The sequence below is a fragment of the Passer domesticus genome, chromosome 8 (assembly GCF_036417665.1).
Source record: "Passer domesticus isolate bPasDom1 chromosome 8, bPasDom1.hap1, whole genome shotgun sequence".
Classification (NCBI taxonomy): domain Eukaryota; kingdom Metazoa; phylum Chordata; class Aves; order Passeriformes; family Passeridae; genus Passer; species Passer domesticus.
In genome coordinates this window covers 51,905,536-51,911,665 of record NC_087481.1, presented here as the reverse complement: position 1 = coordinate 51,911,665, position 6,130 = coordinate 51,905,536, and the positions used below count along the sequence as shown (strand labels likewise).

General features: G+C 51.0%; 1 protein-coding gene across 2 annotated transcripts in view; it reads left to right on the top strand.

The window, feature by feature from the left end:
- Positions 1-1,198: 1,198 nt before the first annotated feature.
- Positions 1,199-6,130, top strand: part of HSPA12A (heat shock protein family A (Hsp70) member 12A) — a 51,518-nt gene continuing 46,586 nt past the window's right edge. The window contains exon 1 of one of the 2 annotated variants that reach the window (XM_064431421.1): positions 1,199-1,419. The gene's annotated coding sequence lies outside the window, so the exon portion shown is untranslated. The remainder of the gene's footprint in view (positions 1,420-6,130) is intronic. The other variant, XM_064431420.1, reaches the window with a different exon arrangement.

Genomic DNA, 6,130 nt, shown 5'->3' with positions numbered 1-6,130 from the left:
CCCCATCCCAGTGTGCTCCTTCCCTCTCTCCTTCTCAACAGTTCAGAAAATCCCTTTGTGCAGCGGATTTTGGGAGGCAGGAGAAATGAGTTCTGCATTTTCCCTGGACGAGACGATGGATTTCAGGATGAGACAGTCTTTTAAATGTGTACAGTGTGGGTGAAGGCTTTTGAGACGAGTCAGGTGTGCAGATGTGAAGATATTTACTGCTGTAACTTTTGTGCCACACCTTCAGTCCTCAGAGGCAATAAAGATCTCAGGGAGCAGAGCAAATGCCATGAGAGCAGAAACCAGGGAACAAATAGAGGGAGGTGCTGAGAGGCACCTGCAGTGCCGGGGCTTTGCTTCAGAATTCCCTCGTCCTCAGGGGTTTCACGGGTATCCCACCTTGTGTGAGGAACAGCTTTGGTGATAGGATCTGGGAGAACTTTGTGTGGATTTTACACTGTCATGAATACCAGTGGCCTCCTGAGTCAGCAAGGACCGAGGCTGTGCTTGGAGTGAATGTCCTTGTTTATTTCACGGGAAATAGTAGCACTGCTTTCAAAAGATGAATGGCTGCTGAGGCTGGAAAGTAAAGGACAATTACACCATGAAGCACGGGTGGACAAGAGGAAAAGCCTTTTTCAGGCTTCAGGATTGTTCGTGGGAGGATTCCAGCCTTGTTTTTATTCTCTTGTGCTAGTAATGGCTTCTCACTTAGTTTGGAAAACTCTTAAACTTCACCATGGATCAAGTGACAGTAGAGGTGTCTCTCTCCCAGGTCCTGGAGACAAGCAGCTAACAATCAGTGGAAACAAGAAGTTCTTGGCCTGACAGCACTGCAGAACCATGCGGGAGAGTTCACTCTGAAGACAAATATAAAGAATGCCATGCCGTACAAGCCACCCCGTAAGGCATGATGCCAGGGGACCCGTCCATGATCTCTCCCTGTCCGGGTTAGCTGTACCTACACCCCTGACAAGCTGGGGCAGCCTTCGCAGCCTTCTCACGCTCCGTCTCCGCAGGAGCCCAGCTCCCTTTCCCGGCGCACGGGGCTGAGCCGGGGTGTCACCCCCGGCCGCGGACAGGGGTCTCTTTCTACGGCTGTCACCGCGGAGGGCTTTCCGCTTCAGCGGCCGCGAAATCCGCATCGGGGCCGGGCCGGGCCGGCCCTCCCTCGCAGGCGGCCCCCGCCGGTGCCCGCCTTGTGCGGCTGCGGGCCGGGCGGGGCGGGGCGGCGCAGCCCGCAGCCGGCGCGGGAAGCCCGGCAGCCTCTTCCCCTCGGCTCCGCACCGGCCGCAGGAAGGCGCAGCGGGGCGGGGACTACAGCGAGCGGCGGAGCCTCCCCCGGGTGGGCAGCGCAGCTCCGCCGCCGGCCCGTGCCCCGGCGAGCGCGGCGGCCCCGGGCCATGTCGGAGGCGGGGAGCGGCGCCGCAGGTGAGGGGGCCCCGCCGCAATGCAGGAGCGCTGCCGGCGGCCGCGGCTCGTGGGGGGAAGCGGTCTGGAGCCCCGTCCGGAGCGGGGGGAGGCGGGAGGCGGCGGACAATGTCCCGGCTGTGGCCGCGCGGGCGGGGCAGGGCAGGGTCGGGCCGGCGGCCCCGCGGTGCCCGGCTCGGGGGATGCCCCGCGGGCAGGGCGGGCTGAGGCGGCGGCGGCTCGGTGCGGAGCCCCAGCCCGCCGGGCAGCGCCGCCGCTGCTCCACGTGCGGTGCCCGGGGAGCCGCTGCCGCACCGCGGGGGGACCCAGGTGACAAAACAATGCGGCGGCACGGGCGGGCGGGGTGCGGCGGGGCGGGCGCGCTGCCCGGCGCCGGGCGCTGCGGCGGGCGCGGCATCCCCGCCGGACGGGCCTTTGTGGCTGCGTCCTCCCCGCGGGTCGGGGTCTCTCCCTTTCCCAGCAGCGGCCAGAGGGAGGAGGGCTCGGGCTGGAGCTCGGGGGCTGCTGCTGCCATAGAGGCAGCCCCCCTGTATAGCGAGGAGCCTGCTGCGCTGGGAAAGAAAGACCTGGCAGCCGGGTGGGAGAGACGGCGCTGTCTGGCTGAGCGCCTGAGCATCCTGGCGCAGCCCCGGGGACCCGGCAGCTCCCTGCGAGGTGTAGCGGTGGGGGAAACCCCCACCGGTGCTGGTTTACCACGTTAAGGGGCACACATTTCTCCGATTCTGCAGACTTGACCCGAGCTGAGCTGAATCTTGTTTTGCCCGAAACAAGGATGCTGTGGGTTTGATCCGTTTGGGGTTACACTGCCCGATGGAAACAACGCAGCCTTTGCAGGACGGGGTGGGCTCTCCTTGTGTGGGAGCGGAGCTGGGGGAGGGAAGAGGGTTCCTAGGATACAAATGATATGGGTGAATAACCCTAAGGGAAATGCAGACTCAGCCTGATTTCATTCGATCTCTCCATGCCTTCTTCCTCACTGTGTGCTGCGAAGGCTTGAGGAAACTGCAATGCTGAGCCAACGGTGCTGGCAGAAATGTGTGAGGAAACTGAAAAGTTTAAGTTTGATTATAGCAGGATTTGGGGAGCGTTTTGAATGACACAGCTTAATTTCAGTGTAAGTGGAATAACAGAGTCATAAAGTGTCCATTAAAAAAACCCTGAACTAAACCAAAAAACACTACTTAGAAACTAGCTGAATGTTCTCTCCATGCTTCCTAAATGGAGTCTCTGATGTCTGTTTGGTTTGAAGTAACCTGTAACAATTTTCTAGCGTGCAGCTGACAAAGGGAAGAATAGACTGACAGTTTCACTTGTCTTTCAGATGACAGGGTATCACGTTTTGTTTTCTGCCAAGTTGCAAGGTTGGTGCAATGCAATACTGAACTGAAGTAACTTGTGACATAGGGAGAATCTGTGCAGGAGGGATTTGGTTAGAAGACAGAAGACCAGGTAGTAAAGCAATGATTTGTGATGCCAGAAATCTTTATGTTCTTTCCATGCGCTGGAATGCGGAGGCTGTCAGGGGAAAAAAAGGCTTGAGGGATAAAGTGTGATTTAGTGTGTGTTGTATTGACAGTATTGAAGCTGCAGCCACTTCTTGCAGCACAGTACAATGCATAAAAGAAATGTCTGTATGTAAAATAGCTGAGTGCTGTATGCAGAGCCTGCCCATCATCTTTATAGCTCCACTTAGCACAGCACTGCGGTATCTGCAGCTTGGTGAGTGAAATTGTTCATACCCAGGAGCTACTGCATGTAAAGCTTCTAATTATACTGATTTTTGGCATTTTTCAAGCCTTTGGCTTGTAATTGGGTAATGCTGGTTGAGCTGACAAGTTTTCCTTCGTGACAGGCACCCTGTAAGCTTTCAGTCTGAATGTTTAGTTCACTCCCATGGGGACAGCACCTGGTGTTCAACAGATCTGCCCGGCTCTGTCCCTGCAAAGTCTCCCCAAAGCTTCAGTCAGCTGTAGAGAGGCCCCAAGAGGTCTGTTCTGTCCAGAGGCATTTCCAGCTGATGCATTTCTGGGTAAAGGAGCTTTATGCTGGTCCACAGGGAGTGACCGGGGTTTGTGACAAATGTAACTGTGACCAGGAGCTGGAAGAGGATGCTGCAGCCTTGGATGTCAGCTCACGTTAGAGCAGCCTCTGGGAGGCCAGGTCTGTGCAGCAAGGCCAGAATGCTGCCTCTGCTAGAAAAGACCTGATCCCTTCATGAACATGTCAGGGTTTAGGATATGTTTTGCTTTCTAACTGTGTCACTGGTGGTTGGGGTTATATGGGACTTGACTGGTGTCTCATCTTGTGCTTTTATTTCTGCCAAATACTTCTTTTGTTGGTTGAGTTGATGTGACCTGCCATGGCCAATTTCTCCCACTTTCACGGCAATGCTGTTGAAATATTTTTAGGCCTCTTCTGGACATAATATCTGCTGTTGCAATGAAGTCTGGATTTCTTTTCATTTTTTCTTTTTAAAGTTACAATCCAGTTACTTATTCTTCTAAGCTGTTCCAAGGGATTAATTCCTTTTTGCTCCCCTCTACTATGATTTCACCTGTTCTCTCTATAAATGCACAAAGCAACCATCCCTTTCTTAAAAAAAAATCTCAAGAACAGACTTTTTACTTTAAAACAATAATATTAAAGGATCCCGTTGTGTCAGTTTTCTCTACCTGAATTGGTTCTGCCTTTTGACGATGTGTCAGATGGGATTTCACAAGTATTTGACTTCAAAGAGCATACCAGTTATGGTTTTAGAAACCTCTCCCTGTGGCTGTTTTAGTCTGTAGGTATTGTGAAGAATGAAAATTGGCTTTTTGGATTTTAAAAAAGCTGTGCTGGCTCCCAGAAAATGTGAAAGGAATAAAAAACAATGCACGCAAACAATGCTACTTTCAATTAGGAGGATGAGTACAGTCATGACCTTAATTTGGTTTGAAGCAGCATGACCTTTTTGGGGCATTTGCATCTGTTCCTTTTTTTTGTTTTCCTTAAATGAACTAGCTGTTGATATTTTCTTTATGCAGCTTTAGTGGAATGTTTGTCCATCCATAGATGAATTCTTACATAATTACTGAGATTTTGTATGGCACTTGTCACGTTTCTATTAAATAGTCTGGCTGGTTGAAAAGAAGGATGGGTGAAGCTCCAGGCTGCATCAGGTTGGTGTTTCTGCAGTGGTGAGAGCGGTGCCAGGAGGACTTGGAGTCTGTTCCAGGGATGAGCTCTGAAGTCCAAGGGCCGTGGCTGTAAATGGTACACTTGCTTCACAGATGTTGCACTGCAGAGTGTGCAGCTGTTTGGTGCTGTAAGGTCACAGATGTTGGCGTTGCACTGAGGGAATGCTGCTGCCAAGGCTGAGCCCTGGTGATCTGAAATGCCTGTGACACATCTGCAGGCTTCCTCTTCCTCGCTGTGACAAGTGTCCTGGCTCCTGGGTCATTACATCCAATCTGCCTTTTCTCAGTGACCAGGCACATTTTTGATATTGGAAGAACACTGCATAGCTCTCATTATTCAAAATGTGTCAACTCTGGCCCGTGTGCTGTGCTGTTAAGAATCATAGTGATATGCATTTAAAATAAACAAATGCAAGTTTAAAATTTTGCTAGAACTGCTATTAAAACAGCAACTTTGCAGTGTTTTAAAATTAGTATGGCAGTGGTGATCTGTGTCAGTAATCAGTATTAAAACAGGAAATTCCTTCAGAGGCTGTCTCAGAGGGATTTGAGAAACGTTTTCATGTAAATGAAGAGGAAAATGCAGTCATTTCTAAGAAGTAAGCAAATAAATAAACGAAACTCCTCAGAATATGGTGGCCAGAAAGCCTAGAATGCCTTTGTTCTTCACCCAGGACTGCACAGGGTGTGTCAAGGGCACCCCAGTGGCTTTGTGAGCTGTGTTGGTGCTCCCCTGCCCTGGCTCACTCCCCTGTGAGTCATGGGTGCTCCCTGGCCCAGATCAGCAGCTCTGTTACAGATTTGCAGGCTCTGAGCACATGGATCAGTTCCAAGGGTACCTAAATTTGCAAGAATGGTAGACCTGGAGAGGATTTGGCTTTTAGCTTTTAACTCAGCACTCGCAGGCTGTGCTCTGCAGATGCAGTTTCTGAGGAATATTGAGAGAGATTTCTACTAATCATTACCAGTTGGAGTCCAGAAAAGTGTGGATGTGAATGTAGTTCAATAATAGCAATTCCATGTCATTTGAGGGAGTTAATTCACATTCTCTCTCTGAAGAAAATCAGTTCCTATTGCAGGAGCCTGCCCAACCTGCACTGGTTTCCTTGGGGAAGGAAGCAGAGATAAATTATTCTCCTTTTGCTACTTCCTTCGCCCAGAGGGAATGATCTGGGAACACAACTTCAATTTGTCCATTTCTGGATACATCCCTAGTTCTCAGTGCTATTCAGAACCAACCTCTAGGGTTGAAGCAGTTTCTCTCAAAGGGTTTTACAGTCCTGAGTACTCTATGTCCACCTGTCCCTACAAGGTGCTGTGCATTTCTATCCATGCATGCTTTTTTTTTCCTGTTCCCTGTGAGGTTGAAAGAGTGATTATTTGGGTGTCTCTCTCCTCATTACAGGGATTGGGATATTTTTCTCTCCTGAGAGATAATAACACCATTAAAATAACAGCTCCTCAGTGCATCCTTGCCCCTCCTTTTGTCATTGTTTGGGAAATGTGACCATTCGGTCAGTTTCAGCGTCATT